Source organism: Nyctereutes procyonoides, unplaced genomic scaffold (genome assembly GCF_905146905.1).
Source record: "Nyctereutes procyonoides isolate TBG_1078 unplaced genomic scaffold, NYPRO_anot_genome, whole genome shotgun sequence".
In the NCBI taxonomy this organism is placed as follows: Eukaryota; Metazoa; Chordata; class Mammalia; order Carnivora; family Canidae; genus Nyctereutes; species Nyctereutes procyonoides.
The window spans coordinates 32,938,055-32,965,047 of record NW_026575082.1 but is presented as its reverse complement, the minus strand read 5'-3'; the positions used below and the strand labels follow the sequence as shown (position 1 = coordinate 32,965,047).

Sequence of the window (26,993 nt, the reverse complement as noted above, 5' to 3'; positions counted from 1 at the left end):
TAACATATTTTCATAACTTGCTACATTCCAGGTGCTATACTAAGTGCTTTACTTATGTCATTTAATTTAGTGTTTTTTACCATCCCATAGAATAGATACTATCCTCATTTTAAAGGTGAGGAAACTGAGGCCCCTGGACGTTAAATCCTAAGGTTGTAATTCAAGTAAGTGAAAGAATTAAGACTAGATCCCTGGTGCTTCTGACTCAGAGCCTGTGCTGAAAGCCACTGCTGCCATTGGGCATTCCCCACTCACTAATTGTTGTTACCTTTTTGTCAAAGTGTGTATTGGTCTTTTCATGCTACACCACTTGTTAGTCACTTTCTGTTTACACCTGTAAATGGTGTTTGTAAGTGACAAGTCCAGCCATAGGAGTTTGGATAGAACAGTTCAAGAAAGAAAAAATGCAGAGGAAAATGCCAAACATCACACTTACAAAGAAGCCCGGAATTCTTTGTGAGGCATTCTCTATAAGGCTTTACGTATCTGTGTTTGGACCAAGAAACAACTTTAATACAATATTCTGTCGCAGTCTTCAGCAGTCACTGAGAACTCTTGGTTTACTGGGTCACCGGTGCATAAAAAAGCAGTGCTGGGCCTTGTTTACTGTATTTGGTGACAGCTTTTAGTGACATTTTGCTGAGGCAACTCTTCCACTCTATGAAGGCATCCCCCAAAGAAAACTGGTCCATGACCTTAGATGTCAACCTGTCAACAGCCTGTGACACTGTGTTGATTCTTCAGAATGATCTGTGTGACCTGATGGTTTTCTTGCATGGGGTTACTTCTGCACAGGACTGACTGTGGAATTGAGGATGCTGCATCACTGTCTTGAGCACGTTTGACAGTGGGTCTTGGAAATCCCACCGGGTTGAGTTCCCCTCCTCCTGGTATCAACACCCTGGTTTGGACTGCCCTTCTAGGCTTATTGCTCAAACTCCAAAATCAGTTCAGACTCTCTTTGGTACTGCTAGATGCTCTCTTTCACCCTTTAACAAGGGGACAAGAAAGACTGGCACCCTTTTTGGAAAATATCAACTATGAAGCTTCCCAAGCCCATGAGCCAATGGGAGAACTATGAAGCTGTAGGGGAAGAACCCGGTGGGAATGTTCCAGACTAGTGTTTCTTAATACACAGTCACAAATATTCCCTCTAACCATTTCTCTGAACTGGAGGAAGTTACTTCCCACCAAGATTTTAGACATGTTTTCCATATATAGGAAAAAATTTTAAAGGAAGAATCTTAGGGACACCTCCTTCACTTTTTCACACCCAGAGGAACAAAATATATAAATGCTATAAATCTACGTGGCCAAGAATCTTAATTGGGTGTGTGGGTGTGTGTATGTGTGTGTGTGCATATGATTGCGCGTGTATGTTGTTTTAAATGGGAGAGGGTTTTTTTTTCCCCCATTAATTTACAGTCTTGCACTTTGCATATCTTTATTCACCCAGATCTTATTGGCATAATAATCCAAATTAAACATTGGCTTAAAGAGATGAATTTGCTTATTTTGAACATGCTAAGAATAAGCTCCATTGAAAATAAACTATTAGAGAAACAATTTCATGTTACCAACTATATCTAAACTACTTTTATATAGACTTGTACCACAATGCCAAGCAAAGCATTAACTTTAGAGCTACCCTCATGTTTTTTTCATGTTATTTGCAGCATCAAAAATTGAATAAAAGAGGAAAGAGAGAAAGAATGTGAACAATTGGCAGTTCTGTTCTCATAAAATAGCCCTTGTATCAAGTCCGTTCACTTTTCTATTAAGTGCATTTATATTGCCCTCTTATTTTTAAAACAAGGTATTTCCTTAAGCCTACTTTGCTCCGACTGCCAACCACAGCAATAGCAAAACAAACTGTTATTTGCTGTATCCCATTCCGCAGGGCGGTTTTTTTGGTAAGTCGAATCATTGATATTGCACCTTTCTGGCTTCCATGTGACAAGATTATCTTTTAACAATGATTTATTTTTCCCATTAAAGCCAAAAAGATCACTTGATCATAAAAGGGCCAGACTCTTAACATCGTTCAGGGCTTTGGAAACTAAGACCTCATTTTTCAGCTACATTGAGTCAGGGAGCTCAAAGACTATTGATGGCAAAACTTGTATGGCTTTCTAGCTGCTTAAGAAAATGTGTTGTAATTAGTAAATAATGCTGAACAGAAGTCAAAACATTAAGCTCTTCCCATTCATACACATTTATATAGTCTTTAGTTTTTATGCAATATTATTTAAAAATAAAAAAAAGATTTTGGGACACCTGGGTGGCTCAGCGGTTGAGCGTCTGCCTTCAGCCCAGGGTGTGATCCTAAAGTCCTGGGATTGAGTCCCACATCGGGCTCCCTGCATGGAGCCTGCTTCTCCCTCTGCCTGTGTCTCTGCCTGTCTCTGTCTCCATGTGTCTCTCATGAATAAATAAAATATTTTAAAAATAAAAAAAAAAGATTATATCTTTAAGTAGTCTCTATACCCAGTGGGAGGCTTGAACTCATGCTCTACTGACTGAGCCAGCCAGGTGCCCCAGTTTTTACACTGTATTCTAATAACAGCTTTATGAATATTTCCAGTATCAAAAATATTCAAATTCTGGCTAATATTTTAAAACAAAATTATATCATACATTTATTGTGAGTTATGTTTTATAATTTGTTATATGCCAAGCTATAAGGAGCCTACCTAACGCTATGGTGAAACAGAGGCAGAGATCATCCAGTAGATAGAGAACACCGGGTAGAAATCAATGAAACTGCCTCCTTATCTTGCTTCTGAGCTATTTGTTAGGCTGATGGAAACAACTTTAACCCCTTCGAATCTCAAAGTCTTTATTTCCAAAATGGTAATAGTAAGGAAAATGTGAGGACTTTAAAAACTCTGAATCAGCCAAGTGATATTTACTATTGAACTTTAAGATGTTAGATAAAATCAGATCAATATCAATTATTTCTCTTACACAATCATGATACTAAATATTAATAAGCAAATATGGTTTTGGGTTTCCACATGATTGAATTTTCTTTGATAATATCAAGATTCTTTGTCTAGGAAGAAATATCAAGTGTGGGAAATCTTTGGAGATTCCCTGCCATCCAATGGTTTAGTCTTACTAGCCAAATTCATGGGATTTTGGAGCTCCTGAACACAAAAGAGAAGTTTAATTGTATTTTATCACTTTTGAGTGTTGCCAGATTCCAAAAAGATAGTCCCATCCATGTTCATGGGAGAGGGTGAGTAAAAGCTACTGAAATTTCAGGTTTTAATTCAGTTAAGGCTTTTCCATGGAGATTTGGCCATTGGGTCTAGGAATTAAATCAGTCAGAGTTATGCAACTGCCAATCCCCAAGGAAATCCCTAAGGATATTTATAAAAATCCATTATCAGGGTGCCTGGGTGGCTCAGTCAGTTAAGTATCTGCCTTCAGCTCAGATCATGATCTCAGGTCTTGGGATTGAGCCCTACATCTGGCTCCCTGCTCAATTTTGAGTCTGCTTCTCCTTCTCCCTCTGTCCCTCCCCTTACTTGTGCTCTCTTGAGCTCTCACTCTTTCTCTCTCTCTCTCTCAGATAAATAAATTTTAAGTCTTTATTTTTTTAATTTAAAAAATAAAAAGCCATCATCAGCATAAATCATCATTCACCAACAGAATTAAGTAGTAAAAATTAAAAATTAGTGGGGAAACATACCAAGCTTACTTCTGCTCTTAACTATGTTCGGTATCCCTGGCTGCTGACACTGACTACATTTCAGAACTGTATTAATTATCCACTACTGCATAACAATATTACCCCCAGCTTAGCTATTTAGAGCAACACACATTTATCATCTCCCACTTTTTGTGGGTCAGAAATCTGGGTATGGATTAGCTGGATCCCCCATAAAGTTACTATCAAGATGTTGGCCAGGGGAGGGTCCTCATCTGGAGGCTCAGCTGGAGGCAGATCTGCTTCCAAGTTCATGTGATTATTAAGATTTAGTTCCTTGTAGTTTGTTGGATTTAAGACCTCAACATTACTGGCTGTTGGCCAGAGGTCTGGACCTCTCCATAGGCAGCTTGTTTCATCAAAGCAAGGGAAGGAGACTAGTGTCTAAAGCAGAAGTTATAATCTATGTAAGATAACCATAAAGGTTATAACCCATCACCTTTAGTACATTCTGATGGTTAGAACCAAGCCACAGTTCCTATCTATACCCTGGCGGAGGAGATCATACAAAGCATAAACACAAGGAGCAGGGGACATTAGGAGTCATGTTAAAGTCTGTCTAAAGTTGGGGAACTTTTAAATATAAAGATTTTGGAGTCCAGTCATAAAAGTTCTAATATAGAAAGTCTGGGGTTGGAGCTATATGTATGTATTTTAAAAGAGAAACTCTCCAAGTGAGTCAAGTGCATAGCCAGGTTTGGGAACCCCCGCACAATATCCAGCTAGTTTTATATTGGTTATCTAGCAGAGACAAGACCTACAAGCCATAAATCAGACAAAGTTTTTATTTGAGTAAGGCAGAAATAGACTATGAACTCCTTTTTGGTTGACAAAATTTCTAGCGATGAGAGGCTTTCTCTTTGACTATTGATTGATGTAATCATGTTCACTAACTTTTATGGACTCTGAGTCATAATTTGGAGTATAACAAAAAAATGCCATGGGTATAAGATGTATGTTAGTAGTACGATTAAAATTACTGACATATTTTGTACAACTATGATCTTTTTCCATTGTAGATTCTAGAATAAATTAAAAAGATAAGATGTTTTACCTAAAGATGTGCTTAAAAAGCTAAGGAGTAAATAATATTTTAAAACATAAGAGAGTGATACTGATGCTGATGCTAGCTAGCATTTAATTGAGAATCTACTGCATGGCATGTATGGAAAATTAGACTTAACTTTCACCCTCATAAAAGTTTGCAAGGTAGATAAACTTTATGATCCATATTACTCACACGAGAAAATCGTGGTTCAGAAAGATTAAGTAACTTTTCTAAGGCCGCAATATTAATATGTTTTGAAGCCAGACAGTGAATCCATTTTAAACTTACTCCAAAGAATATATTACTGAGTGCTGGATTCAATTTACCATGGGAGAAGGGGCAAAGAGACATGTTCTTCTTTTTAACATCAAAGAATCCAAAACCCACTTATTCTCGTTATATTACTTTACTTTCTTGGTGTCCAGTCTGTGGAACCCTTTTATAAAAGAAAAACTTCATTTCAAGAATTCTTTTACTAAATAACTCCTAACTGTGACTTCATCAGGAGTGGGAAAGTCTGATTCATCACTGCATCCCCAATACAGAAAAGTGCCTGTTACTGTATATGGACTAAGCAAAGATTTGTTTAAGAGAATGACAGACTTCTAACACAAACCAACTCTATGTCAATATTCATTGAGATACTGTATTATGTTTCATTTCTTGAGTGTCTTGGTAAAGAAAACTCAAACTATATTTTACATTGTATTTTTCCCCAGACTCTTATAAATGAGCATTTAATTTTAGATTGGATAAAAGAATCAAGGGACAGAAATGAAGAGGGAAGAACCCTGTATCCCCTTTTTTTCTGCCTTCATATACCTTTGAGGAGGTATGACTTACTCTTTCTTCACAAAATATGTTACTAGCAATTAGGAGAGTCAGGAATGCAATTGGAAGCAGTGGTATAAGTCGGTTTGCCATCTCGGCTCTCCATAATGTTGGGTATAGTCAGGCAGACAGAAAATCTGTATCAGATAATAATGAAACGATTGCCCTTGCTAAGCCCGTATTCTGAATTTTGAATTTTGAAAGGATGCTTTTGTTTTTGTTTTCGCACAGGAAGTCCCTGTTGCTGGTAATTTCAGCTTCTGTGACTCACATATATTTATCTAGCACCTCTTTTCCAAGTGTTCCATGTAGTTTAAAAGCATTTTCTAACAAAAGCGTGCTATAGAAAAGTAAGTATTCTTATCACCTCAAAACTGCTTCTAAAAAGGAAAAGTAACAGGTGCAAGGCTAACAAGGATTTTTTCAGGTTTCCACACAAAACCTCAAGATAAAGTGTCCAAAATTTACAAATGTGGGGGACTGAAGTAATGCTCAAATGAAAATCTGAATGACTTAGAGTCAAATAGACTTCAAAACCCCTCTTTTATGCTTTCGGATTCATGGGCCCACTGGAAAGAATGGCAGGTATCCCTGTCAGCTTTCCTCCTTTCTGAAGGTCCCAGCTCCCAGTTCCTTTATGAGCTCCATAAAACATGATTTTAGCTTTTATATCATTTATTCATTGACAGACACTTACAGAGCTCTTATTATGTGACAGGCAACATGCAGGATGCTAGAGTTCCAGCAGCAAATACAACCCATGACATTCTTGTGGACACAAAGCCTGTATTTCCATGGCTATTCCAATCCAATAGCCAAAAAGACTGGTGATTTATTTCATGTAAATTGGCAAGAGCATACTGGCATCTGCAGGCTTCACAGATTCTTCTTTCTTCCCAGCTCTATGATATTACCATGCCCCTCTCTTTCATCTCATTATTTTCTCTCCACCCTGGTTTCCTTCCTCAGACCCATCAAGTTCATTTCCTAACCAGGACCCTGGCTTTAGCTCCTATCTACCTGAAATGTGCTTCCTTCAGACCCTGACAAGACTTTCTTTTCAACATGCAAGCCGTCTTCTCAGCCAGACTAACACATCTGAAACATGTGTCTCCACCCTACCCACCCGGTCACCTCCTTTCCCAGTATCTTGCTGTCTTCAGAACACATCCTATCTAGAACTGCCTTGCTTCTTTGTCTGTGGCTTCAGTGCAGCCCTTCCCTCTGTATACTGCAGCCCCTATGTGAGCAAGACCTTGCCTGTTTTGGTCACCCAGCTCTTATGGTACCTGGCACATAATCCCCTTTAAATAAATATTTGTTGAAATGAATGAATTCAATAAATGAATGATTAATGAATAATGCTAGATGATCAGTCATGGTTAGAAGAAAATCTTTAGAATTTGAGAGTGTCTGTTCAACCAGTCCAATGAACCATATACCTTCCAACTCCACCGGAAGTCATAATCTGACTGCCCAACATGGGCCCCACAGATAAGGCTTAACAAAAGTAAAGGCGGCAGCTGTCAAGCTGGATGACCTGAGCCAGCCCTGGCAGCCTGGCCCTTTAGGCCAAGAAACATTGTCTGAGTGAGCAATGGATGACTCCCAAACCCAGGTGATACAAAGACCACATTCAGGACGGTCACCTGCTGAGGTGAACTTCCAGTGTGATCCCTCTCAGTGTCATTGCTTGCTGCCCAAGCTCCGCCAGCTTCATATCAGTCTGAGAAAGGACACCTTTGGCTCAAATTGCAAGTGACTGTCCTAGATTTGCCATGGCTCAAATAAAGTAACTTAAACTGCAAAGTATATGAGGAGAATCAGGAAAGGAGCAAAATTAGTTTCAAGAATAAAATATGGCTTTAATCTGCCTAAGGAAAACTTCAAATGGGAATTTAGTCATCCAAAATTCTTTGTTGAAAACGTTAAATGAGCCAGGCTCTCTTCTAGGTACTGAGGAGAACCTTGGGGAATCAGATTGTGGTGGGGTATTATTTTGGTGTCAAGAGACTGATAATAAGAAAATACATAAGATGCTTACAGGTCATGTCAAGAATCAAGATAGTGATGTAAGAGAGAATAACTGATGAGGATAAGAGGAAAGGTCCTTAGATTGGATGGTCTGGAAAGGTCTCTTTGAAGAGGAGCCATCTGAATGGAAACCTGATTTGATAGGAAGGCGAGAGTTGGGCAGAGATGTCAGGGGAGAGCAGAGCAGGATGCAGGAAACCAGTCCCAGGCAATGAGGGCTTGTATGAGATCAGGACACAGAGGTCAGAGAGATGGGCAAAGCCAGTCGAGTGAGGCCCTTATAAATCAAGATAGGAAGCTTTGTCTTTCATTCTAAGTCATTGCAGTGCAGGAGAGTAGTTAATCAGGAAATGATCTGATATTATTTATGAATTTTTTAAAATAATTCTGGCTACGATGAGAAGAATAAATTTTACAGGGCAAAAGTAGAAGCAGAACAGTTAGGAAGCTGTTACAACAATTCACTTAAGATATAATAATGGTAACTGATTTCTATGAGGTAAACTCCATATTCCAATTTGTCTCATTTTCCATGTGCCTTTTGACCTTTATTTTTTTTTTTTTAGACAACAAGGTGCAATGAGAACAACACTGGCTCAGGAGTTAGAAACCCCAGTTAAGTTTCCTTTTTTTTTTTTTTAATCTTTATTTTTTTAATGTTTTTTTTTAATTTTTATTTATTTATGATAGTCACAGAGAGAGAGAGAGAGAGAGAGAGAGAGAGAGGCAGAGACACAGGCAGAGGGAGAAGCAGGCCCCATGTACCGGGAGCCTGACGTGGGATTCGATCCCGGGTCTCCAGGATCGCGCCCTGGGCTAAAGGCAGGCACTAAACCGCTGCGCCACCTAGGGATCCCCCCAGTTAAGTTTCCATATGACCCCTTCCTAGCTGTGATGTCTTGCCCAAGTGACTTACCCTTCCTAGGGCAATTTTCTTATCTTTAAAGAAAGACTTTCCACCTTGAGAGGTGTCAGTCAGCATGACACAATGAATACATTACACTGGAAAATGCTGCACCATATAGAAATGGAAGTTCTATTGAAATCTGTCCTTTACAACCATCCTAATGGAGACATCTATTGTAACCAAATGAGGTACATTATTTTTTAAAGAAAAGAATATTTGATAAAGGGCTAATTTTATATTCTCTTTGGATTATTAACATGTCACACACATGTTCTCTAGATTATCCAATCCACAGGAACTCCTTTTGAATCCTATGCTTGCTAGAGGATATTATGCCAAGCAAAATAAACCAATCAGGGAAAGATGATTATTATATGATCTCACTTATATGTGGGGTTTAAGAAATAGAACAGAGGATCATAGAGGAAGAAAGGAAAAAATAAGACTAAATCAGAGAAGGAGACAAACCATAAGAGACTCTTAATCATAGGAAACAAACTGAGGGCTGCGGGAGGGGAGGAGTGGGGGGAATAGGGTAACTGGGTGATGAACATTAAAGAGGGTGATGATGTCATGAGCACTGGGTATTATAAAGACTGATGAATCGCTGGCCTCCACCTCCGAAACCAATAACACATTATATGTTAATTAATTAAATTTAAATAAAATTTAAAACAAAACACAAAAAATTCCTATGCTTGCCCTTTCAACTACTTAATACACAATAATCACTTATCATTGCTACTACATAATTAATATATTATTATATAATTACCATTAATATTATTATATGTGTGTCGTACATCATTAAATTATGTACATATCATATCTTCTCAACATCCTGGACACTGCGAAAGAGTTGAGCTCACTTCAAAGAATATCTTGCACCTGTCAGAATCTCTACACATTTTAATCAATTTATTTATTAGATCCAGGGTTGAGTCATTTCCGCCAAAAGAAGGTGAGGCATTTTGCAGATGCTAGAGCTCACTCTCCAAAGGACTACTTACCTATGTATTGCCGAGCTCTGTTTCCGAAACAATGGCAAGACGTACATAAAATATTAAGACTAGGTGCTGGTGATTTTTATTATCTTCTTTTCTCTGAGCCATTTCCTAATTTCCTACGATTAGCGCATATTTTTTTCTTCAAAGAGATTTGTTTTAAAGAATTAGGCAAATCTTTAAGAGAATGGAGTTTATTCCTTAGAACATGCCAAGAGACTGTCAGTACTTCCATTCTCCAAAGCGCTTTTAAATGCTCACTCCCTAGATTTTTGTAAGAAGGCTATCTACTTTGTAGATGAACAAAAGTCCCTAGGAGTTTAACTGAATTGCTAAAAGTTACATTCGTTCATTCAGTGTATATTTCTAGAAGGCATATGTGTCTCGTGGTACTCTAGAGACAAGCTAGAATGAAAGCCCAGCTCTGGTCTTCCAACATCTGGTCTCCATCTTGGAGGCACTCAGGGTGAGCAGAGTATCCAATAGTCTACTCGACATAATGCCTGGAAGATTCTAAAGGGCCCACTGGAATCATTTTGCTTAAGTAGCTGTCTTCCTCCCCGTTTCACCATCTCACCTCATGTTTTACATTCCTCCAGATTGTTTGTCTTTTTGTGGCCACCTCACTCCCTGCTGCATTTTTCCTTAGTGAACACTTTGCTGTCCCTTCACATTAACCTGTTCCTTGCATGTTCTCACAGCCATCAAGGATTCACTTACCTTTCTCTGCTCTTTCTCTGAAGCCTTTTGAGATTCACTGCCCCATCAATGAGGGGGGGTGGGGACTGGAGTATGTATGGACATTACTCTGATTGGTTTCAATGGAAGGAGCAGCATATCTGTCTTTCTGAAACCATCACTGGTCTTGCTGACTGATGAACTCGCCTCCTTAAGACAAATCTCATGATTCCTGGAATAAATCTCAATAGAAATTAGCTTCTTTTTCACCCCTCTCCCTAGCATTTTGTGCCTGTGGTTGAACTCTTGTTTTCGTCTATTTTTGTATCAAATATCTCTCCTTTTCCCAACCATTAATGCTGGTGGGTGAGAGGTACTTCCCACTTACCTCTGGATTCCCTCCCCGCCATGCCCATTGTGTGCCAACCGCCTTATAGGCCCCATTATTTCAGTCAGAAGAAATGTGAGTCATAGCATCAACGTTGCATGGGTTAGCCCCAGAGATCCAACTGACTTGAAATGGCTCAGTCATCAGTCAAAGTGTGCTTGGAGGGCAGCTCCGGTGTCCCAGTGGTTTAGCACGGCCTTCAGCCCAGGGCCTGATCCTGGAGACCCAGGATCGAGTCCGACATTGGGCTCCCTGCATGGAGCCTACATTTCCCTCTGCCTGTGTCTCTGCCTCTCACTCTCTCTGTGTCTGTCATGAATAAATAAAATAAAAATAAAATAAAATAAAATAAAATAAAATAAAAAATAAAAAAATAAAATAAAATAAAATAAAATAAAATAATAAAATAAAATAAAATAAAATAAAATAAAATAAAATAAAATAAAATAAAATAAAATAAAATAAAATAAAAAAACACATAGTGTGCTTGGAGAGCCTCTCAGGTCACCCTGCCCTACACCTGACACCTTCAAGAGGTTGAGTCTTAATAAACAATTTCTCCACACCCCAATCCAAAGCCCTATCTTCTCCATTATTTTCCTCCCTCTCCCTTTCCCTTTACCCTCCACCCAACTTTATCATCCCCATCTGCCAAGAGTCTGCTCCCAAGGTGATAGCCTGTTAATCTGAGTGTACTTGGTCAGGCTCTCTGCTAGTCCTGGGAAGCATAATGCAAGGGACCTCCTATAATCAGAATAAGAGTGAGGATACCAAGTTTTTAAATAAGGCATTTCAAAAAGTAATGTTGACCCAGCTCAGATCACACCACTTGTCTAACTGTAAAACTAGCCTTGCTTGAGATTTTCTTTTTATGATGCAAGAAAATGTCGGATCTCTCATATGTTTATTCTTAACTTGTGAATTAATGTAGTCCTCCTGAATCCTAAAGCCAGGTATCTGGGATCACTGCCCTCACTACTAATCTGGTTTCCTAGGAATTCTTCCTAACAAAATTTTTAAAAGATACAAAACACCAAAGGCTCTTTAAAGAACCATTAAAACACTTTAAAAAGTGAAATACCCTAGCTAGGTAACTTCAAATCTCCAAATTACAAAAATGGAAATTCAAAAGTGAAAAAAAAATACTTCCAGATATCTTTATTTGTTTCTTTTATACCACCTTATGTGTTTACAGAAGAATGATATTCAGGTACTATTCACTTCACTAGGATATGAACAGAAAATGCGAACTGCAATGTAGCTTCAAGACTCAAAAGTCTGTAACTGGTATTAATGAACTTTTAAAATGCTAATTTTCCTGCTTACCCCAACAGAAAGATGCCTTAAAGCAAAATCTCTCATTTCTTATCTGCTAAAAGCAATGTGTTTTGCATCCCTTACAAAATAAAATGGTTGAAATAGGGTTTTTGAATGGTTTTAAAGTTTCAAGGACTTCTCTTGTTCACAGTTATTCTTGTAAAGAAAAGAAATTTATAAAATCACATGCCTTAATGGTCCCTTTGCTAGAAAATGGAAATATTCCCAAATATGTTCCACTGTAGGAAAATCAAAAATAACATGTAAACTACAAATATGTTAGCCAATTGAGAATATTTATTAACTAAATAATTTAATAATAAAGAAAATGCCTACTTGATTAATTGTTGCAGAGTAAAAATTACAATAAAACTGTCTTGATCAGTGCTTTGCAGAAGCGCCATTACTGTCTGTGCAGTTGTTTAACAAGGATTTAATTGGAAAGATAAGTGAATGCACATTTAAAAGTATTGTTAATTTGCTTTATAATCACCCCATCCTTCACAGTATTGACAGCACAAGGCACAAACCCCTTTCTGTTTTACAAGTATTATTTTCCATATGTGCACAATAAATTCTGAAGCAGTAATTGGAAATTTTATGGGTTCCAACATACCTAGTATAGTGGGTTTAGAGGTGCACTCTCCCTTTATAAGAGGTAACCCAGTTCCAGTTGTTGGAAACAAGTGACAAATCTGATTTGTATATTTCCCCCATTCATTGCAGATCATAATCATATTTTGTCCCACTTCTAGAAAAAGTTGCATCTCTTATATTTTATGTCTTGTAAAATCAGAATGGAGAGGAGGTAAAAAGCGTCTGGATTATTCTCAATCTGTGACTGTATTATTTTCTTGAAAATGCATATAATCAGTGGAGGTTCTAGCCCAGGATGGTCTCTAGACTATACGGCTGTACCAAAACACCATTTTCTGAACACTATTACACCTGAGCATATAAAAGGATACAAGAAAAGGGGCAAAGAACATCAACGCACGATCTCTCCTTCTCCGGTCACAGGTACCTGCACACAGATACTCCCCTCTGCTCACACACCCCTTAGAGTTTGGAATCATCTGCTCAAAAATTCATTCAGTGCGTAAGTCTTCAGAACAATGAGAGTGTAATGCCTCAGATTTCTGAGAAGTGGGAGCCTTGATGATCAGGCTTCCAAAACCCAGAGAGCTTCCTTATTATCGAGAGTCTAAAGCTGCTCCAGAAACAGGCCTTTTGCTCAGTCCTATACATGGAGAGAGAGACTGGAAAGACCTCGTTCAAGTACATTATTTATTTGCTAATTCTGAAGGAGCCACCATCCCCAGGTTGTATTTCAAAAAAGGAAAAGAACGAAAATTTGAGTCTCATCTTGAAAATGGTTGTGAACTCTTAATTGAACCTGTTTCAAAGGCAAGAATTATTCTAATTGTCTGTTATCTCTCTGCTGATAAAGGATGCCCACCTGATTGTTAGGAGACTGGAGAGTCCCCAGAGTGCCTCATATGAGTAACATTAAGACCCTGAAAAGATACAAGGAACATGCTTAATGTCCCCCTCGTCCATGCTCCCATCCTTCTAGAATTGGTGGAAATATCTTTATCTTTGGTTAACTGCAGATGGGTTCTTTTTGTTTGGTTGGTTTTTCTCTGTAGACAGCAAACCCTTCAATTATGGAAAGCTTAGAAATTCTTCTGAAGAAAATTTTCATTAGAATCTTTCTCAGTAGAAACCCCTTTGCCCTCTTGATAAAACACAATGCCTCATATATTGGCATGGGAAAATTATTTTTATCTTTAATTTGGCTATGCCTCTAAATCTCTAAACCCCTCACATTTACATTAGTTCTTTATGCTTATAGAGTAAAATAGATATATATTGAATTTCATATGTCTAGAGATTTGCCAATAAATGCTAATACCCAGCCATTAATAACAACTCACTAGTCATGGAACAACTTTTTTATTCCCTCCTAATAGATATAATGTATAACATATATAATATATATGAAAAAGAAATAAAAATAATCTTTAGAGTGTGTACCTGTGTGTCCCTGTGTTCTCCCTCTTTCTGCATAGACATACATAGGTACCTATGAATATATTAAAATTCATCCGGGCAAGTTTCACTTTCCCTGTCTATATGTGCACTTGTGTGTTGTGAAAATCATACACAGGCACACACAGATACACACTTCAAGGATTCTTTTTCCCTCTTTTGCAAATCCCTTCATCAGAGGCACGAATTTTAAAACTGTTTGTTTCGGGTGAAAGTGTCTTTGGGACCAAGACCTTTACATGCCCCATTTCCACTAGACCGAGCTGAGACTGGTGCAATAACGAAATGTCCAGCTGTCCTTTAATTAACTGAAATGAGGAAAATGTAATGTTTTGATGAGAGAACCAGGATTCTGTGCGGGATAATGGGAAGACTATATGTTTCTGTGCCTTCCTGCATATGACGGAGCCATGGGGTGCAGGAAAGAGATGAGGCTTTTTTATGCTCCAGTAGGGGGAGCTTTCTTTTCCCCACTGGACAAACAGCATGGTGCATGTGTTTAAATACGCCATCCTAAAATGCAGACTTTTCATTTTCATTTTGCAAGTGGGAAATTTCGCTATGTGATGGGCACATTACTCTTCTTAGCGACACATTTTGTGCAAACTCATTTGGGAAAGAATAGGAAATTTAGAATACTGCCTTCATATTTCTTCTGGAAATGTTAGCCTGAATCCATTATTTCCAAACCTGATGAGGATTACAGTTCATTTGTATTTCACAGCAACCCATATTGTATTCTGTTTTGTGAAGTAAATAAGAGATGATACCGTTCTATTAGTGCCTGTATTTTGTTTTCCATATGAATAGTCTTATTCTGGGGGCAAGGGGAAGGAAAAGGAAGCAAGGACTGGAGTACTTGATTTAGCCTTCTCTAGATGGAATGTGTTATTTTGACAAAGAAGTGCCCTGAATTATTTTATAAATAATCTAAACTGGAGGAGGTGGAACATAAACTCACTTAGGTCACTGAGTACATCCATATTCAAATGACAATATAAAAAGCACTGCTCAGTAACACCCAAATCTATATCTCTTATTTAACTATGTTTAAAATACTCATGGACAAACCTGATTTGATGGCAGTGTAGGTGGATACTTATGTGCTGATGAAGGAAATTCTTTACATACAAAATAATTTCCCACTGTCACTCCACTCTGCCCAAAATGCCACAATTAGCAAATCAATTTATCTGGCTGAGGCAGGAAAAGCAAGTCATTTCACCTCTTATACAAAATATGGTTGATTGTTAGTAGCCGGTTAGATAGTTATGTCAAGACGCAGACTGAAACATTGTCCTAAATGAGTGAGAACGAGTTATGTCATCATTAGTGATATATGGCATAGGTATTATTTTGGGGGAAAGAAAAAAGCCCTCCATGTGCATGCCACATACTTTCTGTTTCTGGATTATGGTATTAGATTAATAAAATTTGACTATTAGAATGTAAGTTTCAGGGGTGCCTGGGGTGGCTCAGTTGCTTCAGCTTCCGGCTCAGGTCATGGTCTCTTGGTTGTGCATCAAGCCTCACATGGAGCTCTGGACTCAGGGCAGAGTCAGCTTCAGACTCTCGCCCCTGATCACTTTCTCTCTCTGTCTCTCTCTATCTCTCCGAAATGAATAAATACAATCTTAAGATTAAAAACAAATGTATCATATGAGATTTACACATTAAGAAAATGTCATGACCACAAATTTGCTTATCAGAAAGAATAGCATACAATCTAGCATACCTCCTAGGGGAAACAGCAAAGAACAGGGACTCAGGCGAGGAAAGGAGTATATTCTAAAGAATGATGAACTTGGAAGAAATCTTAGGAAGTATAAGAGAGAGAGAGAGAGAGAGAGAGAGAAAAAAAGTCTGGACCCTAACAATGAATTAGATTTTAAAAAGCCACAGTTTGCTTAACAATTTTACCAAGACTAGCTCTGTTTAACCCACCAATTAAATTCTTCCCTCGGTATAAGGTATGACTAGACTATTTTTGTTGACTCCTGTTAACTATGTGAATTACCTATCATTGAGTCAATTCCCATTGGAATGACAGGAAACCTAAAATAATCTTCTCTATAAGAATTGTCACAACCCAGTTAATGACTTTAGCTGATGACCATAAACACCACCTTTCTGTCCATAAAAATATTGTCTAACTGTGCATAGAACTCCTTGAGGGCGAAACAAATCCCTTGAAATAGAGAAAAACTAAGATGATATGTCTAACCACAGTCTTCCCACTTTATTTTCAGTTAGTTTGGGCTCAGGTTGATGAAATTCATTTTTATTAAGACAAATTTTGAAAAAAAAAATAGATGAAACCCACCACCTGCGCCGGATCTCAGTATTCTGAGTTGTCTCTTGACTTTTAATATGCTATCAACCCATTCCTTATATCGGCTCAAATATAGTCCCCTCATGGCAGAGTATAAATAAAGGTCAACTTTTTCATTGATTGATTGACATATTTGGTCTTTCAATATATGAAATTCAGTGGCTGCAATGCTCAGCACCATGCAGGAAACAAAGTTGTAATATAAAAAATGCAAGTGCATCAGTTAGGATTCTTCTGATTTCAAGAGACAGAAAGCCAATCCAGATTGTCTTAATTTTTTTTTTCCACATTCCTGGAAAAATCAGGAAGCAACAAAGATTTAAGCTTCTCTAAATTCTGGGACCTAGACCACCTCGTTAGGACCCAGCTTCTCTTGATCTCTAAGTTCTGCTCTTTTCTGTGTTAGCTTCATTCATAGTCTTCACATGGTATACAATGACCGCAACATCCCCAGATCAACATGGTCCCTGCTTCTAATCCATCAGGAATCTCTCTTCCAACAAACTTGACTACTAATGACCAATACTGAGTCATTACCAATATTCCTAAATCAACTACCACGGCCACGGCCATAAGCTAATGGACTGAGATGAAGGTCACATGCTCCATATTTGGCAGTGTAGGTAGAGTCCCATCCAGGACACATAATCGGAGAGGAGAAGGAGAATGCTCCTCTAAGAAAACTTGGTATACCATGTCCGGAAATAAGATGCTCTTTCCAAAGATTAAATGAACTTTTACAGTTAGGACAATGAATCCCATGCTATGGAGACTGGTGTGTGTGAGAGATGTCAGGCATCACTTAGGTAATGCTCTTACCTCCAAACAGTCTTCAAACATGTTTAAAACTCTCTAGGTAAATTCATTTCATAGTGTTTGGGGGCTTTTTTTTGTTTTGTTTTTTGAACTTACAATAATTGGTTTGGGCGATGATGTACACAAACTTTGCTATAATTGATAGGTTCAGGAAAGGGGTAATTGCTTCCCAATTAAGTTGGTTAGCTTGCTCAGGCACAAGCATGGGCCCTCACATGTGCTCAGCATTCTATTAATATATAATCTTTGAAATGTTTTAGAAGCAAAACCCACATGCTTTCAAGGTATTTTAAGCTACCAACACTGAAAAGAAAAGAAAAGAAAAACTATCCTTAAAGCCAAGCACATGATGGTATACAAGCATCCATGGACCAAGATATATAAAATTATAACATAGATTATGAAATGGAGGATATTTAACCTGGACAAGCACAGGTAAATATTGGAAAGGTCAGAACGATGATGGAGAACTATGTACCTGGGAACCAGTTTAAGATGTGATAACAAATGCAGTTTAGCAAAGGGTCTGACACAGTAGTGTTGAGATTTTTGTTTGCCTGCAGGGTGCCCAGAAACCTTCAGTGATTCTCTAGACATGGAGGAAGGTATTTTTGGTTGATTTTTTTGGTCATTGTTAATGGCATCTGTGCAGAAGAAAATACCTCCATACAAAAAGAGAAAACTGTTTTTGTTGTATCAGGAACACATGACAAAGCATTCAAATATAATGCAAATAACTGCAAACTGATGCATCCAGCAGTTTAAAAATTGAATAAATAATTTAGCTTTTACACATGGGCAACACTTGCTAAAAAAATACAAATCAGAACCCTTCTGTTTAAATCTATTTTATTTTGTTAATAGATGAGCTAATATGATAGGCATTTAATTGTATAATGTATTATCAGCCATTTTCTTTGGCATACCATTAACTTTAAATAGTATTAATATTTAACATTTCATAATACACACTACAAAGTTCTTATTTTTTCCAGCCGAACAGAAAATGTGCATTGATAGTAAATCTCTTTAAAGTGGGTTTTAAGATGCTCAGTATGCAAAACCTGTTCCATTTATACTGTTTGATCAAAAATACTCAAAATGCCACAGCATAATAAGGCAAATGCTGTAAGATGACAATGATGCCAAAACTGTATTATGATTTTGTATTCAAATACAATGTATTGCATAATTAGGCATAATTATATAATTTGAATATTTAAGAGAGCATTTAAAATGTGATAGGAAGCATCTAAGTACATGGACTTCTCGGGGATGGTTAAATCAGAGGGGATAAAGTTGCAATTAATATTTGTTATTGGATGGGAAACTAATTCAAACACAAGTTTGCTAGAAGAGAACCTGTAGCTGACTCAGATCATAAACACTCACTGTCTTGGCAAATCTGAATTTGTTTGAATATGACCTACAATTTTTTTTTTCCTTGAGAAAATATTGACAGTATTTACTTAGTTAAGAGACAGTACTTCTGTTCTGTCTGCGGGTCAGTTTGATGCTCTGTATTCCATGGATATAGATTATGCCCTTAATTCAGATCAGCATTCTCAGATATGTGTGTTCATTATCATGAGGGAAACTGACCCAGAAAGAATAAATGAAGCAACACAGATCCATCCCCATTTCCAGAAAGACTGTTGAAAGGATATGCCCCCACATGAAGAAAATCAGCCAGATTTTTTTTGTCCAAAGAGGCCAGTGTTATAAGGCAACTTTTTAAATAGAGCATGAAGCTTGATTTCTTGTTAATATTTTGGAGGGGTGAATTTTAACTGAGCGAAAATTAAGATTTTGAGCTTTGCCCAGTTATCCCCACACAGAATTTCTCCCTCCATTACCAGCCCTGGAACAACAATTGTTTGTTTTATTAAGAAAGAGCATTGGGAGTTCACAAAAAGCTTTTTATTTCCTATCTTGCTTAAATTTTCAATGATCTGAAAATAGGGCCAACAGACTAAGTTTACGGCATATTCTAAAATTAGAGGAGAAACTCATGCAGTTTTTTTTTCTATTTCATTTTCATTTAGTAGTGACTTAATTGGGGGCCAAAGATAGATCAGTAAAAGAAATTGTCCCAATTCAGAATATTCAATATGTCAATTCTTTCAGAGATTTGTGTCATTGCAATTAGATAGAAAATGAAAAGACAAAATTTAACTGAATATTTCCTGTATCTGTTAGTACCAAAACCAGATAAATTTCTCCAGAGTTCATCACTTTCTCCAGAAGCCGACCACATCCAATTACTTTCAACCTACGCCCAACATGAATCTTACGCTCTTGGGAGCAAATGTTATTGTTAAAATCAGAAAATGGTATGTTTATCTCCACCTCCCTGACTTGCTGGTGCCGACAGATTCCATGATCCGAGTCTTTTGTTTTCCTGAGATTCTCTGGCTTAGCCCATTTCTCAAAACTCAATTCAAGTTCCAAATTCCTTTAATGAATTCACTTTATTTCCCTACTCTTCCTTTTACATTTTTAATGTGTGTGTTATAATAATTAATGTCTTAAAATACCTTGCTCTAGGTTTTAATTTCTTGTGCAGCTACATATATATTAATACATAATTCTAATCAGTGTATTTCTCTTTACACTAATTCATGCACTTATGCCACATCTCCCCAAACAAAACCATCTAGATCCTTATGGATAGGAGCATATTTTATGTTTTTATAAGTCGTATTTTATGATTTTACATTTTTCCCCCTCAAAGTGCCCAGAAAAGTGCTTATGACATAATGGATGCTTTATAATGATGATAATGATAAGTGATGTTTATGGAATCCTTACTATATGCTAGGTACTCACCCAGATGTGCCTAAAAAGAGCCCGTGTTTTCAAGCTTAGGTGATAGATAAATTAGCCCCCAGGAAAAGCCAAAAGGTGCAGGAGCCAAGCCACATCTACCTCAATGTACCATGAAAGTTAAACAACCTGGAATCATCTGTAGCTTCGCTTTATAAAGAGCTGCGCTCACGGTGTCAAATCAGCATCCTGCTATGCTTGCACACCTTTTTTTCTCCATCTTGAATACACTTCCACCTCACAGCCCCACAGACACCTGCAAGTCTCTGGTCATCCTCAAAATGCCATCACCTCTCTGAAACTGTCCTTAAATCCCTCAGGCCGAGGTAACCTCTCCTTTCCTATTTGGCCTCCTTCCCTTTTTATCCATGTTTTAATCACAGCATTTACTATTGTGTAGTCATCTACTTATTTATTTGGCTCTCTCAACCTTCTCACTCAGAGAGCCTGAATTGCATAAGGGCAATAACTCTGTCTCACCTTTGCCTCTGCTACCTGGCACAGGCACTAACGCGGGAGTCATGTGACTAATTGGGTCTTACATGAGTTATTGCAAAAAAGGAAAAAAAAATGCAGTTAGTGCATGAAATTAGCCACTCCAGCTTCAGAAATGGCACCTTCTGGCCCCCAGCCATCTCCCCCAAGTTCACATTCTCAGAATCTTTGGAAAAGCAAAACTCTCCTCTTCAAAGACGATTCCTTAAAACTTTCCTAGGATTGGAAATACTTTCACAATCCCTTCATTGATGGGGAGGGCATTGGAAGGGATGAGAGCAGGGACAGACATTAGGTTAGGTTAGGTGAGGTTACGAATCTAAAGACTGGGAAGTGGTAACTGCCCGTTAGCAGGCCTTCATTTCAAGTGTTTATGATACAGTAGAGCTCTTGTTTCTGCATGCTGAGCAGGCCCATTAGAGTCTAATATTGGACTTGATATAAGACCGTGTCTTTTACATTATAACACTTTACATTTCAAACCCCTGTACCTTGCATCTCTGTGTCTGACAGCTGGTGTCCTGCAAGGCAATGGCCAGTAAGAGGCATGATTGCACTAAATTGGAAGCATGAGGCAGAGGGGGTGTTTTTATTAGGGGGGCTGGGAAGGAGATTTGAGGGTAGTGGGTTAGAAGAAATCATCCACAGATGCTGATCTCCGGCCGTTAGTGGATGGGATTTTTGAATCGTGGTAATTCCTGTTTCTGTGACAGTTCATCAAAAATTGAGGGCACCACGTTTGAAAATTACCCATGGTTTCATTTCCAAACTAGATGCAGACTCTGTGCCTTTGATTATTAGAATTATTCAACTCACTCAGCAGGGCAATGAGGAGGGGCATTGGTAAACTCTCCCCCAACCGATATTCTGCAAGAGATTCATTAAAGCAGCGCAAGGCAGCAGAACAAGCTCCATCACTTTTTAACAAGTGTTATCTAAACACACAGCAGCAACCAATGAGTGAGCCAAAGTGACAATTTGGAAATTCATTTCTCCCCTTCAGAAATGCCTATGCAGGCAAGGGAGGCGGTCAAACCGAAAGATGTGGAAATAAACTTCTTTCTGATTTTATTAAGCGTTTTTTTAGCTCAATTGTGGCAGACAACACAACAGGTGTCAACAGCTCTTTCTCTTCTCCCCAAAAGTTTTTTTTTTTTAATAATATAAAATATATTGGGACCCCTGGGTGGCTCAGTGGTTTAGCGCCTGCCTTTGGCCCAGGGTGTGATCCTGGAGTCCTGGGATCAAGTCCCACATCAGGCTCCCTGCATGGGGCCTGCTCCTCCCTCTGCCTGTCTCTCTGCCTCTCTCTCTGTGTCTCTCAAGAATAAATAAATAAAATCTTGATATAATATATATCAAGATTTTATTTATTTCTTGTACCAGCTTACCAATGACCAAGGTAAGGAGAATGCTTAAAAGACTTCCCTTCCCACAAGTAACACTAATTTGATAACTCCTCACGAAAGCTAGTCCCCTTTTATTCCACCAAATGCTGGCTGGGGTCCTCACCTTCTCTTCAGGGGTAGGAAAGAACTCAGGTGGAAGATGTGTGGAAAGAGAGGGGAGAGGAGTATATGTTGGCTTTATCTACTGCAAGAAAGTCATTTATTCGCTGGTCTTGTGTAGAACTGTGCTATACTCCTGGTGCTGCCAAAGGGCACATGAGTGTCATTGCAGAGAGACCAGACTTAAGTCGTAAGAGGGATTTCAAGAGAGGCGGGCTGCTGATTCACATAGGAGCTTGTCAAAGATTATTTAAGTGGCCAGTAATGTAAACATCATGCTACTAACACTGAACAGTTTATCACATAAATATAATTGTCTTCTTTTAGAAGAATAATAAAAGCTGAATCCATATGTTACATATTATTTAAAATTGTTTCTGCAAGATGTATTAGTCCCATAGAAGAAGCAATTCTTCCGCCAGAGGAGGACAACAGCAGTTTTATTATATTACGTTGTCATTTGTTTAATTTGTTTGTTCCCAGTAGTAGTTTCACAGATTTTTATGAACTGTTACTTTTATAGAAAGTCAAGGTACTCATGATGGATGGTACTTGCATTCATTAAAAAAAAAAAAGATCAGAAAGGTGGATGACACGGATTTACTTAATGGAATCTGTTTAAACTAATGTTTCTTGATTATTAGACAAATCAAAAATTAATGTCGGGAGTTAAGTTCTGTTAGCAATATTTCGAAGATTTTTGTCTGAGTTTACTTAAACATGGAGACCAAGCTTAAAGCTCAGACTAGAAGACCTCTTGTGAGAAAAGATAAACTAACAATTCTTAAAAAAAAACAAACAAAAAAACCTAACGATTCTTATATTTAGCAATATTCTGAATAAGAGAGTTGTCCAAAATTATTTTTTTTAACTACTAGCTACAAAATACTGATGTGTTTACTTATAGTTATTATTTTTTTAATAATAAATTTATTTTTTATTGGTGTTCAATTTGCCAACATACAGAATAACACCCAGGGCTCATTCCGTCAAGTGCCCCCCTCAGTGCCCGCCAACCAGTCACCCCCAACCCCCTGCCCTCCTCCCTCCTCCCTCCTCCCCTTCCATCACCCCTAGTTCGTTTCCCAGAGTTAGGAGTCTTCCATGTTCTGTCTCCCTTTCTGATATTTCCTACCCATTTATAGTTAAATGTCTATTATTAATTTTAGATATTTTATTGGTTAAGTTCCTCCCATATTCCTCATAATTTCAACTCAATGTTAGTTTTTACATATATGAAGTGAGACTTTTCTAAGTACCTTGGAAATTTTGAAAACTGAAATATAATTGATATTCTCCATTAACAGGTTAAATAAATGTAGTGTGAAAAAAATATCAATCAAGAGTCACTATTACCACTTTTTGAACTGCTAAGTGTGTATTTTATTGAAGTCAGATATTTGTCAACTATTGAAGTCAGATATTTGTGGAGTGTCATGAATGTAAATGTCCCAAAATATTTGAATAAACCTGTACCGTGAGGGTTGATGCAAGGCAGGTTCAAGAATCAGCAATAGATTCTAAGTCTTCTGAGGATCAAGTGTGTGAACATTCACAATCAAATTCTTTTGCCTCATCCTTGTAAACTTCAAACTCTAGAAGAGAATAGCAACACTATTATGACATAGTCTGGATAGAGAGTTAAAATTCCAACAACATAAACATGTAGCACATATCTACCAAAGCTAACTGAAGTCAAGCTATAATTCAGCAAAATAATCTTTACTTATGTAAATAATTTAAGCCAACATCTTTTATTCTTATTTGCAAGATTTTAACTCTACATACCTGAATAATTCTGAAAATGAAACATGACCAGATCAGAACACCCGGCAGGAAAAAAAAAAAAAAAAGAAAGAAAGAAAGAAAATAAAGAGCCCCTGGCAGGTAAAAATCTATGATTTTAAATAGTCCCAAATAATTTATATTTGGCTTTGGAATATCTTACAAATATTTGTACTTGTATTTGACTTTTTGCTTTGAAAATAATTTTACATTTCCTAAATGTATTGATAAAGGCACAGAGAGATGGATCAGAAATATACTGGGTGTTAAGAAATCATCCTGAGATTTAAAATGTTCTTTCTAAATTTAAACAAATGCAAGATAAATCCTACAGAAGGTTCCTAGTTCCATAGATGACTAAAATTCAAAGAATGCAGAGATTTGCTTAGCTCCATGACTTTTCTGTATAATTGTATATTGACTGAATGATAAAAGCACCTCAGCCCTGATCTTACACAGCTGTGTTTTTATGAAAAGGATATATGTAAGTATTCTATTTTGTAATAAAATACTAAATAACTGTTAGAAAAACTCAAAAAATAAAAAATAGACAAAAAATTGTGACTTAGTCCATAAATACATATCTAAATATGCACATGAATAAATATGTTAATATTTGATAAATAGGATTTTATTTTTTTTATAAATTAATTTTTATTGGTGTTCAATTCACCAACATACAGAATAACACCCAGTGCTCATCCCGTCAAGTGTCCCCCTCAGTGCCCGTCACCCATTCACCCCCACCCCCCGTCCTCCTCCCCCTCCACCACCCCTAGTTCATTTCCCAGAGTTAGAAGTCTTTATGTTCTGTCTCCCTTTCTGATATTTCTCACACATTTCTTCTCCCTTCCCTTATATTCCCTTTCACTATTATTCATATTCCCCAAATGAATGAGAACATACACTGTTTGTCCTTCTCCGGTTACTGTGGCCAAGTTCAAAAAGGGTGTTGCCTGAGTTCTCCTCTGGGATTTTGATGGAATCTTGTCTCACATTTAGATCTTTCATCTATTTTGAGTTTATCTTTGTGTATGGTGCAAGAGAGTGGTCCAGTTTCATTCTTCTGCATGTGGATGTCCAATTTTCCCAGCACCATTTATTGAAGAGACTGTCTTTCTTCCAATGGATCGTCTTTCCTCCTTTATCGAATATTAGTTGACCATAAAGTTCAGGGTCCACTTCTGGGTTCTCTATTCTGTTCCATTGATCTATGTGTCTGTTTTTGTGCCAGTACCACACTGTCTTGATGAACACAGCTTTGTAGTACAACCTGAAATCTGGCATTGTGATGCCCCCAGATATGTATGGTTTTCTTTTTTAAAAATTCCCCTGGCTGTTTGGGGTCTTTTCTGATTCCACACAAATCTTAAAATAATTTGTTCTAAGTCTCTGAAGAAAGTCCATGGTATTTTGATAGGGATTGCATTATACGTGTAAATTGCCCTGGGTAACATTGACATTTTCACAATATTAATTCTGCCAATCCATGAGCATGGAATATTTTTCTTTGTGTCTTCCTCAATTTCTTTCAGAAGTGTTCTATAGTTTTTAGGGTATATTTTGAGAACCATTTGAATGGAAAATGGTTCTCCAACCTTTTATTTTCAGGTTGTAGGTGTCCTTCTGTCTAAAATGAGTCTCTTGTAGACAGCAAATAGATGGGTCCTGCTTTTTTATCCAGTCTGAAACCCTGCGCCTTTTGATGGGGTCATTAAGCCCATTCATGTTCAGAGTTACTTGAACTTCTTCTTAAAGGGGAGTTTTAAGAGTCCCCCTTAAAATTTCTTGCAGAGCTGGTTTGGAGGTCACATATTCTTTCAGTTCCTGCCTGTCTTGGAAGCTCTTTATCTCTCCTTCCATTTTGAATGAGAGCCTTGCTGGATAAAGTATTCTTGGTTGCATGTTCTTCTCATTTAGGACCCTGAATATATCCTGCCAGCCCTTTCTGGCCTGCCACGTCTCTGTGGAGAGGTCTGCTGTTACCCTAATACTCCTCCCCATAAAAGTCAGGGACTTCTTGTCTCTTGCTGCTTTAAGGATCTTCTCTTTATCTTTGGAATTTGCAAGCTTCACTATTAGATGTCGAGGTGTTGAACGGTTTTTATTGATTTTAGGGGGGGATCTCTCTATTTCCTGGATCTGAATGCCTGTTTCCCTTCCCAGATTGGGAAAGTTTTCAGCTAGGATTTGTTCAAATACATATTCTGGCCCTCTGTCCCTTTCGGCGCCCTCGGGAACCCCAATTAAGCGTAGGTTTTTCTTCCTTAGGTTGTCATTTATTTGCCTTAATCTGTCTTCATGGTCCCTTAATTGATTGTCTCTTTTTTCCTCAGTTTCCCTCTTTGCCATTAACTTGTCTTCTATGTCACTCACTCGTTCTTCCACCTCGTTAACCCTCGTCGTTAGGACTTCTAGTTTGGATTGCATCTCATTCAGTTGATTTTTAATTTCTGCCTGATTGGATCTAAATTCTGCAGTCATGAAGTCTCGTGAGGCCTTAATGCTTTTTTCTAGAGCCACCAGTAGCTGTATAATGGTGCTTCTGAATTGGCTTTCTGACATTGAAGTGTAATCCAGATTTTGTAACTCCGTGGGAGAGAGGGCTGTTTCTGATTCTTTCCTTTGAGGTGAGGTTTTCCTTCTAGTCATTTTGCTCAGTGCAGAGTGGCCAAAAACAAGTTGTATTGGAACACGAGGGAGTATCACTGGTCCGTCCAGCTGGTCTTCTGGGGGAGGGGCCTGCTGTGCTGATTCTCAGGTGTTAGCACTTGGGGGAGCTGCTCTGCCCCTGCCTGCTGCCGGGCTCAGCGGGGGTTGTTTACCCCGTGGGGCCCCAGGAGGAACAGCAGCAGTTGCTATGGCAACTCTGGAAGCCTGGATTCAGCCTCCGCAGGAACTACGGGGCTCGGGGCTCTCGGTTCTCCGTCCGCAGGGCCTGGAGGCTCCGGGGCGGGGCCGCTGATCTGCTCAGCTCCGGGCAGGAGCGTCCTTGCTGTCCTGGGCCCTCCCGGCCTCTGCCTGTCCCGGGGGAGGCCGGATCCTGGGCTGTGTCCCGGCGCCCTGTGCTCCGGGGCCTGCGCTGTGGGATTCGCGCTCCCGCCCCGCAGCCCCCTCCGCGGAGCCGCCGCCCGAGCCCCTCCGAGCTGCTCCGGTGGGTCCCTCCGTGCGCGCTGCAGCCCTTAGGGAGCTCGGCGCACTCTCCCGGGGCGCAGGTGTCTGTTAGTGTCCCCGGGAGCCCGAGGGCATCCCCGCCC

General features: G+C 38.5%; 1 protein-coding gene across 1 annotated transcript in view; it reads left to right on the top strand.

Annotated features, from left to right (window-relative positions):
* LOC129514562 (rho GTPase-activating protein 15) overlaps positions 1-26,993 on the top strand; it is a 617,088-nt gene that overhangs the window by 423,365 nt on the left and 166,730 nt on the right. The window lies entirely within an intron of this gene.